Source organism: Amblyomma americanum, chromosome 6, assembly GCF_052857255.1.
Source record: "Amblyomma americanum isolate KBUSLIRL-KWMA chromosome 6, ASM5285725v1, whole genome shotgun sequence".
NCBI classification, from domain to species: Eukaryota; Metazoa; Arthropoda; class Arachnida; order Ixodida; family Ixodidae; genus Amblyomma; species Amblyomma americanum.
In genome coordinates, this window is record NC_135502.1 from 97,237,725 (window position 1) to 97,252,040 (window position 14,316).

The 14,316-nt window shown below is 47.4% G+C and overlaps 1 protein-coding gene across 1 annotated transcript in view; it reads right to left on the reverse strand.

Moving 5' to 3' along the window:
- LOC144093904 (uncharacterized) overlaps positions 1 to 14,316 on the reverse strand; it is a 174,821-nt gene that overhangs the window by 90,633 nt on the left and 69,872 nt on the right. The gene's annotated exons all lie outside the window — the stretch shown is intronic.

Genomic DNA, 14,316 nt, shown 5'->3' on the forward strand with positions numbered 1-14,316 from the left:
TGGACATGTCCCTATGCTGCGACAGTGGCGTTCCTGACAACCACCATAGACGTTTCATATTACGACTTTAAATATTGGCACCGTAATGAAGGCCATTTATTTCCTGACCATTTGTCCCTATCCTTTGCCATGTTCTCTGTCTTTACCTGCCGCCTTTACGGAAGCCGATCGCTCCGCGGGGTTTCATGTTGGGGAAAAATGCTGGCACAAATAGCCTTCTTTCCTTCTAGCATTAGTGTGAGCCACGAATCTTAAGCCGGCATAGCTTTCTCTCGTTCTCAATACTTTGTGCCATCGTTCTCAATTCCGTCTGACACCGTTCACCTGCACTGCAGAGTATCAGCCTTGAGCAGGCTGATTCATAGCCCAGTTTCTGCATTTTATTTGCTTCTATTAATTTTCCTCCTCCTCTATTCGGTTGACCGCAGTTAAATATCATCCGTGATATCGCACAGAACTGACCACGGCATGTGAACATTACATATATGAGAAGACGAACGAGCTGGTATATCTACTATAATTAAGGAAATCTAAGGAAGCAACTATACAGAAGATATAAAGGTGCTCCTGTAGTTGTCGGTTTTTTTTATAACTGTAAGTGCAGCTGCAGCCCCGGACAAATAAGCGAGAGGTGCCACTCACTAATCAGCAGTATGCGAAGCGTGACGCCTTTGGGAAGGATTTGCTTTGACCGAGTGACGAACTCGTTCTCTCTGTCTGAGTGAGAGTCCAGCCTTGTGGCGAAGACACATCTGGCAGTCACGTCCATTGTGTAATCACAGAAGAACCTCTAAAGCATAAGCGGGAAGAGACGCGGCGAAATTCTCACGAATCAATTTGTAATAATAAATGTGAACGGCGATATTTATTGCTGTGCTTTCGGCACGGATTGCAAAATAATTGCGTTCCTAATAAGGATTTTTTTGTCCGTACCAATGTTCTTTCACTATCATCAAAAGACAAGAAAATCTTTCTTCACCTCTTCCCTACCCCCAGTGCCGAGTAACTCGAGAAATAATCATCGCTCAGCCCAATATGTGCGACATTTACTATAAGAAAGCCGCTTCTCTCTCCCTTAAACCTAGTGTATTTTATATACAGTGGTGCGAAGCATGCTTACTGCAAAGTTATGTTTTAGACAGCGGGTTCTAACGCACTTGTGTTTTCAGTGCGATAGCATTAGAAGCGTCATCGGGGAAAAAAGTTAGTCGTCGGTCATAAGATTCGCCCATAGACTGAAGAAAAATGACGTCACCAGACCGGGTAAATCCCATTGGCTGGACAGAAGCGACGTCAGTTCTGGAAGAGGTATCAACCGCCTTTAATTCTACTCATTGCCAGCGCATTATGTACCTTGGTGCCCCTGTGAATTTTTTTCCCTGTTTATTATGAATGTTTTCCTTTATTCTATGAGTTTTGTCGAATGTGTGTCATGCTGCTGCCGCTTTGTGGCCCTAATGAAGAACGACAGCATTAACAGCGACATTTCAGAATCTCTATGACCACGTATTTTTGTCCGTCGGTCTGCCCACATCATGAGAAAACAGGAGCAAGTAGAACACATGCGGAAAGGTATGAGCTTGAGTGGGATTTGAACTCACGCCTTTTAGTTACCAGTATGTAGAGCGAACGCAAGAAAAAGGAAGCGTATCGCACGGGGCTGCAGAAATTCAGGTGGGCGGATGAGGACAGGAAGTTTGCGGGGATAGTGTGGCCGCATTCATTGCACGTTACGACAGGGTTATTGGAGGGATATGGAGAAGGCCTTTGTCCTGCTGTGGCTGTAGTTAGGCTGGTGATGATGGGTAGCGATAGTACGGCGACCTCAAGTACCTGGTGCTGCTGTAGGCCGACGGCGCTGCTGCTCTTGTCACACGGAACTGCTGCTGCTGAGATCCAAGCGAGAAAGAGGAGGAAGGGGCACGGTCCCGTCGACTGTCTCCAACGGGGCTACTATTACTGCGACGTGAAGAGAGAAGGAAGTTGGTAGAAACATATGCGAATGAATGAATAAAACCTTTATTACAAAAGAGGGGGAGGGGAGGGGGCGTAGTAGCTCTCAGCAGCTGTTGGGGAACTAGGAGAGATGAGGGTGTAATAATAATAATAATAATATAATATTTGGTTGTTTTTTTGGGGGGGTGGGAGGGGAAAAGAAATGGCGCAGTATCTGTCTCATATATCGTTGGACACCTGAACCGCGCCGTAAGGGAAGGGATAAGGGAGGGAGTGAAAGAAGAAAGGAAGAAGGAGGTGCCGTAGTGGAGGGCTCCGGAATAATTTCGACCGCCTGGGGATCTTTAACGTGCGCTGACATCGCACAGCACACGGGCGCCTTAGCGTTTTTCCTCCATAAAAACGCAGCCGCCGCGGTCGGGATCGAACCCGGGAACTCCGGATCAGTAGTCGAGCGCCCTAACCACTGAGCCACCGCTGCGGGTCTCTCACATATCGGCGGACACCTGAGCCGCGCCATAAGGGATAAAGGAGGGACTCTGGAAGAAAAAGCGGCGACGGCGGCGACGAAGCGCGCGGCGCACCCACTCCTCGTCCCCGGTTGCCATGGTAACGGCGCATGCGCACAACTTGCCTTTCGCGTGTACCGCGAAATGTTCGACCGGTAGCATAGCGTTGCTCCCGCTACATAAGAGGTGCAGTAGTGGAGGGCTCCGGAATAGTTTCGACCACCTGGGGATCTTTAAAGTGCACTGACATCGGAGAGCACACAGCCACGTTTGCGCTTCGCGTCCATCAAAATTTGGCTGGCGCAGCAGGGTTTGAACCTGGGTACGCCGAATCAGTAGCCGAGCGCATCGTTTTAAGAAAGGAAAGGTCGCAGTAGCTGTCACATCTCGCTGGGCACCTCAAGCGCGCCTTAAAGCATGCAAATGAAGGTGCATATGTCATCGGTGCGAACCCCTCTCGCAAGATATAGCCTCAAACTTGACTAAAACATTTAATCTATATGGAAAGAGAAGTGCTGTCACAACACCCGGAACGCTGTACGATGGACGGTTGCTCAAAAATTTTTTTCCAAACCTAGTCGGCAATTATGCCCCCCTCCCCAATTAGTTGAGCCAGTGACGCTATCACTGGATCTAATCTGTCATCACCATGATACCTGATACCTGATTTAATATTTACTGTGGGACCTTGGACCCAAGATATTAAACTTACTTTTGGAATATGGCGGTGTGCTCGGCTTGAAGCACTCTGGGGCGGGTTTGCCCGGTATTGCACTGCCTCCATGAACGGCCCGGGGCATATTAGAGCGCACATTTTCTTTCTGTTTTTTCTTCCTCTCCAATCCTTTAACTCTCCTACTTTCAGCACGCAGCAGCGAGCGTGGCTCGTCTTGAGCCAGTAGGCAGACCCGTGCACTTTCCTTTTCTTCCTATTAGCAACAGCAGCAGCAGTACGTTCATAATAATAATAATAATAATAATAATAATAATAATAATAATAATAATAATAATAATAATAATAATAATTGGTCTGGGGGGGAAGGAAATGGCGCAGTATCTGTCTCATATATCGTTGGAAACCTGAACCGTGCCGTCAAGGAAGGGATAAAGGAGGGAGTGAAAGAAGAAAGGAAGAAGAGGTGCCGTAGTGGAGGGCTCCGGGTTCTAGTGCATTGGGTTCTATTTGTGGTTTTCTCCACGATTTTCATAATTGCAACTGGTAGGTTGATGTGCTAATTCTTTTAAAGTTCTACGAGCTCTTCTTTTTCACCAAAATGCTGTCTGTTATTTAACTGTCAATATTGTTCTCTTGTTTTTATTCATTTATTTTTCAAAATTCACGATTGGTGCTACATTTTTGTCATCATCTTCCATGGAAACTTCTTTGTTTATTCAACTACACCTTGGCCCATCCCCCCGCGTGGGTATGTGCCATATACCTGGGGTGAAGAAGAAGAAGAAGAGGGCTCCGGAATAATTAGTGCCATATTACTTGAGGAGAAGAAGAAGAAGAAGAAGAATAGAAGAAGAAGAAGAAGAAGAAGAAGAAGAAGAAGGGTGCTTGGCTTCGAGCTCAACTGTGGTGTCCTGGTGGTGCCTACGTGGTCATCTCTGGTGAGGCCGTTCTGTGTGGGGGATTTGGCCAGGTCTCAGGTTAGGTCTGTAGGCCAGGTTAATGTGCATTTGAGGGTGCGTTTGGCTCAGGTATGTCGCTGACCTCCCCGGGTGGAGGGACGGCAACCTGGTTTGCCAGCTTGCCCACCCAAAGCTTGCCGCTAGAAAATTTTCGTAAAAATGGAATTGACATCATCCCTGTGGCTCTCGTGCCGATCGGTGAGGGAACGATCAAGATGAAAAGCCCCAAGGTCCTTCAGCAGGAGCTAAGATCTCTCACCACCCACTACCTCCAGATCTCTGAGGTGCGACCGTTCGGCCGGAGAGGCATTGTTTGCAGGTCCGCTGACATGGATTGTGTCACAGACCTGCTCCAGTGCAAAATATTTCAGTCCTTAGCGGTTAAAGCCTTCATCCCGGAACAGCTCGCATGTTCCAAAGGTATTGTTCGTGGCGTGGACCCAGCATGTTCCCCGCAGGATATACTGGAGGAGTTTCAGGATGCAGGTGTGGGGGTTCTTTCTGTCTACCGGTGCAGTAGAGAATTCAATGGTGTGCGTGTTGCGACAGAGTCAGTTATCACTACGTTTGCTGGTTCCTCCTGTCCTTCTGAACTCAAGGTTTGGCCGATAGTGTATCGTGTGGACCCTCTGCAGCCCCGTCCTCTTCAGTGCAACAACTGTTGGCGTTTCGGTCACAGTGGTAAAGCGTGTAAGTCGGCGACCCGCTGCCGGGTTTGTGGAGAAGGGCATTCAGATGACAGCTGCGCCTCTGATCAGCCCCAGTGTTGCCTATGCAAGGGCAACCACTCAGCTGATGATGTCAACTGCTCGAAACGAGCCGACGAACAAAGCCTGCTCGATATCATTCAAGCGAAACGATGTTCGAGAGCAGATGCTTATGCACTTCTGGATCGGAGGGATAATACATATGCCAGCCGTGCGCGAAGCTCTGTTGCTGATATACCGTCAAGTTTGACTACTTCAATAGTGTCCTCAGTAGAACAGGCTCTTTCTGTGGTGGTCGAGCGAATGCTGGGCAGTTTCACCGAGGCTCTATCTCAACTTGTTGCTGACCAATCTCTGCCTACTGAATCACATGTTTCGGCGGCTACGCCGGCATCACTCCCGAGTACTGCTAGTAAGAGTCATTCCATGTCGCCTCCTACCGTGCCCCAAGTACCGCCTGCCAACAGCGCTCCTGACAGTGTCGCTCACGTAGATCCTTGTAGCATGGACGTTGAAATGCTCACCACTTCCCTGAAGCGTCGAGCTTCTTCCTCACCCTCGAAGTCAGCTGTTCCGCAAGTCAAAGCAAAGAAAGGACCCCCCAAATTAATTCCCCAGACTGATGTGCTGAAGGAGGCTGTTGATGCCTCTTTAACCAGTCGATAATCATGGCGGGTCTAAAAGTTATGCAGTGGAATTGTCGCTCCGTACTTTCTTCTTTACCGGATCTTGAATTACTTGTTCATAAACATAATCCAGATATTGTGATTTTACAAGAAACGTGGCTCTCTCCACTTAAATCATTCACATTTAAAAAATTTCGTGTTTTCAGGGTAGATCGCGTGAATGGCAGGGGTGGTGGGTTAATAACTATGATCTCTACGAAAATATGTCACCGGGCATCAATCTCGCAGACAGTTATGCGCCCTGACTGTGAGTTGTTGGCGGTTGAAATCTCCCTTCCACAGTGCGCCAAAGTCACTAATGCTAACGTCTACTTCCCAATCGGTGTTCACAGGACAGACTGTTTGGACACCTTACTGAGCGGCGCAAACAGCACAGTCATCGCAGGAGATTTTAATTCGCACCACAGTGCCTGGGATAGTCGCTCTGACTCCTGCGGCCAGCTTCTGTGGTCCTGGATGTCAATGAATGCAGTGCGCTGCTGTAATTCCGGAGCAGTAACCTTTATGCGTGGAGGATCCCGTTCGATCATAGATTTAACATTAGCATCTCGTGGGGTTGGCGTATCTGCATGGTCAACTGAAGAATCAGGTACATCTAGTGACCACTTTCGAATAACCTTTTCTATTATATCCTCGCCTATCAGAAAAGGTGGTGCAACCATGAAATTTCTAAACCACATTATGTACAAAAAATTGATATCTGCCTCACTCCCCTCCATAGTTAGCTCAGGTCGAGCACAAAGAGCTCAGCGGACAATTACCTTTCTGCAAGATGCTGCTGAGAGTTCTGTATTCTCGGTGTGCACTACTGCTCCTGCCAGACAGCCGTCTCCTTGGTGGACGGAGGAGTGTGAGAAAGCTTATCGTCGTAGAAAAGCAGCCTGGAAAAGCCTTTCCTATAATCAGAGCCCAGCTAATTGGATAAATTATAAGTTCTTCTCTGCATGTTTCAAAAGAACTGTTAAAAAGGCAAAGGAGGATTATAATCAAAATTTAAACACGTATCTCTCAAAACCCCAGAATAAGAAGGCTCTCTATAGATTCATGGCGCAGAATAACAGCTCTCCGGCCTCCAATCGCATAAGGTCAATGGTAATGTCTCCGCAGGAGGCTAAGCAAAACCTTGAACGCATCGCGCAGGGGCTGGCCTTACGTTTCCAGGTACAGAAAGCAGAACCTTTGCACACTCTCACCCCCAGCTCGGACTATCCTGAGGTCGACGTGTCGGAGCTCCTGCAAATTGTTTCCTCGATGCACTCTGCTGCTCCGGGATCTGACGGGATTACTGTGGGCATGTTAAAGATTTTAGCGCACGACTTTCCAACTCACCTTCTAGATATTGGAAATGCGTCATCGGAAACCTCTTGGATTCCTCACAGTTGGAAAATTGCGAAAATAATTTTACTTTTAAAAAATGCAGACAATGGATTTCAATTAGACAATATTCGGCCGATTGCTTTAACCTCAAATTTAGTAAAGCTAATAGAAAGAGTAGTACACAGTCGCCTCACAAAGCATGTTCATCACATTAACGGCCTCAGCCCCGCACAGATTGGCTTTCGTCGCGGTTGTTCCATATGGTCCGCGCATGTGGATCTCGAGAGCCGAATACGACTCTCAATGCGCCAGAGAGAAGTTTCGGCCTTGGTGACGCTTGACGTTGCGAAGGCCTATGACAGCGTGGAGCACACAGTCCTCATTAACAAGCTTGCTCAACTACAACCACCGCATTACCTCTACGCCTGGATTTGTGAATTTCTAAAAGATAGATTTTTCTTCTGTACAGACGGATCTTTTTGTTCTAATACCTATGGTCAATCAAGAGGTGTGCCGCAAGGCTCTGTTCTTTCTCCGCTGCTTTTCAACATATTAGTTCGGGACATCCCCATTCATCCTAACGTTACAGTTTATGTATACGCAGATGATATAGCTTTTTTCGCATCAGCAAATGATATTCATGTGCTCTACGGGTATTTGCAGGCATATCTGAATGCTCTTGAAGTCTGGTTGGACCAAATCAATTTATCACTTAATGTCAGCAAATGCGGCGTGCTGGTATTTCCACCCGACGCTCCTATGTACATCTCGCTAGCCTACCGCTCCACTCCAATTCCGCAGGTGGAGTCGGTTAAATACCTAGGTGTTACTTATGACCAAAATTTGGACTGGCGACACCATATTAAGAATAATGTTATTAAAGGGGAACGTGCACTGGGCTGTTTGACCCGAGTTGGCAATAAAAAGTTTGGCATGCGTCGTGACACGCAACTGTTGCTCTATAAGGCTTATATGAGACCGATTCTGGAATATGGTTGCCCCTTGTTCTCTGGTAGCGCGAACTACAAGCTGCAGCCATTAGCCTTACTGGAAAGACGTGCCCTACGGCTATGCCTCGGGCTCCCAAAATCAGCTTCCAACGCTGTCCTTTATCTGGAAGCGCGTATCCCCAACCTCTATTCCCGCTTCCAACTTCTAACAGTGCGTACTTTCCTCAAGTCTTTTGACCCGGCCCCAGGCGTTAGTATTCCAATTTTTGTATCCCAACCACACCTTTTTTTGACTAATCACTGGCCACGTTATCAGCTTCCGCAAGTTAGGTTCACGCAGAATCTGTTAGCTCCGCTTCAGGTTGATCTGATCTCCTTGCAACGAGTTGCTGACACGCAGGCTGATCCCGTCTTCTATTACGACTTTATTTTCCCGTCCCATGCGAAGCATATGCCCGCACATACCCTAAATGGTCTTCTTTCTGAACACCTACAGAATTTTCCACATCATACTGTTCTCTCCACTGATGCCTCCGGCAGCTGTGAGAAGGCGGCGATTGGCATATATTCGCAGGATCTAGATTGGAGCTACTCCGTTCGTATCCCTGATTATACTCCTATATTCTTCGCAGAGTTTTTGGCCATTGGTTTGGCTCTTCTCAAAATTCCCAGACATGTCGCACGGGTTCTTATTCTCACAGACTGCCTTTCAGTTATTGTCTCTCTCCAAAATTTGGAAAACTCTTTCTTGACTCGTTCACTTAGGTTTTTTGTTCCGAGCACAGTGCGCGAGATCCGTTTGGTCTGGGTACCTGGGCATTCAGGCGTCTATTTTAACGAGGTGGCTGATTTATTGGCAAGGTCAGCTCTCAGCGCACCTGTAATATATCCCGTCCCTCACCTCATTCTGTTAGCAGCTTCACGTTTCCAGCGGTTTCAACATATTTCAGCCACTTTGAGTGATCCGTTGCTGAATACCGTGGACTTTCAACACCTAAAGTACCCATGGAATATCCGGTGGTGTAAGTCAAGGCTTTGTGAAGTGTCCATGACGCTCCTGCGATGTAGAATACCTCACTTAAACTTGTACTTATGCAGGTGCGGGTTCGCTGCGACAAACCTTTGTGTATCATGTGGGCAAGTTGAATCAATCGATCATTTTCTCCTCTCTTGCCGGCGGTTCGCGGTTCAGAGAAAGCAATATGTGGAGGTTCCTCTTTCGAGACTAGGACTGCCTCTGTCTCTTACAGTTCTTCTATCGTTCGGTGCGAGTGCCAAGGGATTCCCGTTAAGCAGTGTATGCGGCTACCTTCACGATTACATAAGTGCAACTAATCGATTATCTTGTTAGCTATACACAAAATTCTTTCGCATGTCCAAAAAAGGCTAGATTGATTCTATTCCGGATGACTCATACCTCTTGAATTCATTTTATTTGTCCCAATTTTTTTTTTATCTTGATTCAGTCTTCTGACGTTTCCTTCCCCGCGCAAATGCTTCATTGGCATTCTACCCTATACCTTGGCCAATCCCCCCCACGTGGGTATGTGCCATATTACTTGAGGAGAAGAAGAAGAAGAAGAAGAAGAATTTCGACCACTTGGGGGGAGTGCCGAAAGCAAGGCTGCACATCTATGTTCAGTACTGGACCATGCAAGGCAAAAGTCTGAATTTTTGGTTAAGAGAACAAAGGGTGCAATCGCGAACAGTTGGTGGAATTCGGAGTGCACGCGTGCATATAGACGACGGAAAGCAGCTTGGAAGAAACTTCTCATCAATCAATGCCCAAGAAATTGGCTGGATTATAAGTATGTTGCAGCAACATTTAAGCGCACTGTCGCCCGTGCAAAGGAGGAGTATAATACAAATCATTATGATTTCCTTTCCCAATCGGGAAGTAAACGAGCCTTGTTTAGTTTCATGAGGCGCAACAAGGTGATTCCTCCGACTGCCAACATTGAATCCCTCGTTCAGTCCCCTGCTGACATCGCAAAGGCCTTAGAAGATATTGCGTGTGGCCTAGAGCTTCGCTTTACATCTGCTTTACCTTCTCCTACTATATTCACATGCACCTCAAGTGATTTCACTGAGGTCTCTATGCCTGAGCTGTCGCAAATTGTTGTGCGCTTATCCCCAGCGGCTCCTGGCCCCGATAAGGTCACTTCATCTATGATCAAAATTTTGTTCAATGAATCTCCTGCAGACCTGTTGGCTCTAATTAACCATTCTATTAAAGGTCCTTGGATACCGCATGAGTGGCGTCTTGCTGAAATAGTTCCATTGCTTAAAAAGCAAGGGGAGGGCTTAACTTTAGACAATATACGCCCTATTTCGTTAACATCGAACCTAGTGAAATTGGTGGAAAGGGTCCTTCTCGGCCGTGTCATGTCATTCATTTCAGAAAATGCTGTATTGAATCCATGTCAAATTGGTTTCAGGCCGGGTTGTTCAATTTGGTGTGCTCATACTGATCTTGAGAGTCGTATTAAATTAGCTCGCAGTAGAAAACAGTTTGCTGCGCTTGTCACCTTGGATATCAGTAAAGCATACGACAGCGTGGAGCACTCGACTCTATTACTAAGATTACAGGAACTCAACTTCCCAAGCTATTTTGTAGCCTGGATTTCTGTCTTTTTAGAAAATAGAGAATTTTACTGCTGCCAAAATGGTATTTCCTCAAGGAGATTTCCACAGACAAGAGGTGTTCCGCAAGGATCAGTTCTCTCCCCTGTTCTTTTTAACATTTTTCTAAGCTCAATTCCATGCATTCAAAATGTGAAAACTTATGTGTACGCCGACGATATTGCATTTTTTGCATCAGCAGGTGACATTCACACTCTTTATCGAACCCTGCAAAATTACCTCAATGTTCTTGACAACTGGCTAGGAAGAATTCATCTGTCCCTTAATGTGAAGAAATGCGCATTGTTAGTATTTCCAGTTTCTGTTCCTGTAAACATCTGCCTGGTCTATAGAAATAACATAATACCTCAAGTTAAGACGGTGAAGTATCTCGGTGTAATATACGACTCTACTCTCTCCTGGCGGCCACACATTGAGCAAGTTTCTGCAAAAGGAGTTCCGGCCATTGGCATCCTGCGCAGGCTTTGTAGTGCTAGGTCAGGCATGAGAAGGCATACGCTTCTGATGATTTATAAAATGTACGTCCGCCCAATTTTGGAGTTCGGGTGTGTTTTATTCTCAGGAGCTCCTGCCTATAAACTTCGCCCTCTTGTGCTTTTGGAGCGTGAGGCGTTGCGCCTTTGTCTGGGGCTTCCAAAATATGTCGCCAATGCTGTTCTGCACCTTGAGGCGCGAATGCCTTCGTTATCAGCTAGGTTTCGCCTTTTCACAGTTCAAACATTTTTAAAATTGTGCGACTCCCCTCTTCACGCTTCCAGTATAATATTTCTTAGTCAACCTTCCGCCTTTTTTAGTGCTGCCTGGTCTCGATTTCATACCCCGCAGATATGTTACGTGCAGTCCCTCCTTGATCGCATAAATATCCATTTCACTGATGTCCGCCAAATATATAACAACTCCTCATCTGTCCAGATTGAATTCGATGACATTTTCCCATCGAATGCAAAGCTGCAGCCCTTCCCGCTTCTTCAGGGTCTATTGCAGGACCACCTAAGGTCCTTTCCCTCTCATGTTCTTATTGCTACCGATGCCTCGCAGGATCGCGAAAAGGCAGGTGTGGGAATTTTTTCACCTTCACTGGATTGGTCTTTTTCTCTCCGTCTTCCTGACTTCACTCCAATTTTTCTGGCTGAATTATTAGCAGTAATCTTAGCCTTACGAAAATTAGAATCTACCGTTTCCCAGGTCGTGGTTATGACAGACTCTCTGTCCATTTGCTCTTCCTTATCCTCGCCCACTGACTCTCGGCCATTACGCCTCTTTAAGTTCCTGATTCCGCTGCATCTAAATTCGGTAAGGTTGCTTTGGGTACCAGGTCACATGGGCCTTCACTTAAATGAGGTTGCAGATTCCTTAGCAAGAGCCTCTCTCAGCGGCCCAATTGTTGCTGTCCTACCATCGTGTGCATATACAGCTGCGGTGAGGTTTCGCAGCTACACAATATTTCAGGAATTTGCTGCCTCGGCTCTTACATCGTCTCCCGAATATCAGCATCTTCTGCATCCTTGGAGTAGCAAAGACTGGCGCTCACGCACACTAGAGGTCTCTTTCACGCGCTTGCGTTGCCGGGTTCCCCTTCTAAATTTCTACCTTCACAGATCTGGCCTGGCAGCTTCCCCACTGTGCCGTTTTTGTGCCGAACCTGAGACAATGGATCACTTCCTGCTGTTCTGCCGCCGCTTTTCTCATTTGAGGAAGCGTCTGTTGCAAATTCCATTTCATCAACTGGGCTTGCCTGTGTCTTCCGCGGTTGTTCTTTCCATTGGCGCTTCTTTGCTTGGACGAAGCGACAGGAGTGTGCGCTCTGCTGTGCAAAATTTTCTTCAAGAAACGCAGCGACTCCCATTCTAATTTCTTTTTCCTGATCTCTGTCAGTAAGACATTGCAACATTACAGGCATTGTGTACTATTATGCACATTAAGCAATTGTCCCGTCTTCGATCTCCAAGTAAACTGGACCCCTTTCCTTCCCTCTTCCAATCTATCAGACTACATACTATTTCCACTGCTTTTCCCGTCAAAAATTTCCTGTATCCAGTAATTAACCGCCTGTGTCTTGGCCACTCCCCCGTAGTGGGTATGTGCCAGCAACGTCTGAGGCCTTCCTTCCTTCCATCTTTAACGTGCACTGACATCGCACAGCACACGGGCGCCTTAGCGTTTTTCCTCCATAAAAACGCAGCCGCCGCGGTCGGGTTCGAACCCGGGAACTCCGGATCATAGGCGAGCGCCCTAACCACTGAGCCACCGCCAGTACGTTCAGCACACACATGTTTTTATTGGACACACCCCGCGCAGGGTTGCAGAAAAGAGCTCTGTGCACACTCATATCCCAGCAGAAACGCGTATGCACTGGCGACGTACCCGCCGTGGTGGCTCAGTAGTTAGAGCGCTCGGCTTCTGATCCGGAGGTCCCGGGTTTCGAACGCGACTGCAGCGGCGGCGTTTTGATGGAGGCGAAACGCGAAGGCGCCCCTGTGCTGTGCGATATCAGTGCACGATAAATATACCCAGGTGGCCGAAAATGTTGAGGTGAAAAGCTTCTCTTCGTTAGGTAAAGTAGTCGTCGCGTAGGCCGCAGAATGACCTTGAACGACCTTCAGCCCAACCACGTTGGCCGTGTATGACCATATGTGGTACAGTTATGGTGTGGAACCCATGACCTCTGACACTGACGCATCAACTTTAGTTGATCTTTGACCTCCGACCTTGAGTTGACCATTGACCTTTGATACTGGATGATTTCATTGACATTTGATACTGGATGATATTTGGGTTAAATTGGAAGCTATTCTCGCCAGCCCGGACCCAGACGTTCAGTACCGGGCCACAGCAAGAGCGTAGCAGGTCGCCGACCGACAAACTGCCGGCCACCTAATTCGGCTGAAGAAACCCAAGAGCACCATCTTCTTACTGACAATAAAGTTTTCTCTGTTTCTCCCCTTACGGAGCGATTCACGTGTCCGCCGATATGTAAAACATGTACTGCGCAATTTGCTTTCCCCAACAACAAATTTTCCAACGCCAGGGAACTCGAATGCTCCTACACGATATTCCGCGCTCAACCATGCAAAGTCAGCCAATTTCGCAATGTTATACGTGCCGATATCATCAGACCTTACAATTCACATATTCGACACTGACCACAAGGCTCAGCGGTCGTATGAAACATCTGCGTCACGAACTGCTGTGGCATCTAATAACGTACATATAGCGATAACCACGTTATGTTCCGAAACAACTCAAGTTGTGCTGGTATTACAGCAAAGCCGCCGAAAGTGTGCTCGTAAATCTTGAAATATGGCGCCTAAAACTTCCTCAACACTGTGCGCTGCTTGAGGAGATGAAAAGCTTAATACCACCTCTGAATAGACGAGTAGATTTTAAAGCAATACAAGATTTGTTCACAGTCGTGGGAATCACTTGTGCCACAAATTCCGCAAGATTCTGGAAATTTAGAAAATTGGCTTTTACGGAGAGCAAACGGCACAGTATCTCTCTCACATATCGGCGACACCTGAAGCGCGCCGAAAGGAAGGAAGAGGGGCCGCAGTGGAGGGCTCCGGAAAAATTTCGGCCACCTGGTCATCTTTAACGTGTACTGACATCGCCCAGCACACGGGCGCCTTTGCGTTTCGCCTCCATCGAAACGCAGCTGCTGCGGTCGGGTTCGAACCCGGCAACTCCAGGTGTAACTGGCTCACGGGGTCAGTGGACACCTCAGTCGCGATTTGAGTAGGCGGTACCGTCCGCCTACACATTGAGGCAGTTATGCATCTCTTCTTTTCGCAAAACCAACGGAAGGCTTAGACTCCGTTGATTTTGAGGAAATCAAGGCTCATAACTGGCTCTTTGGGTGAGTGGACACCACAGTCGAGCTTAGAAGTAGTGACGGTTGTGCCCCCCCCCCCCC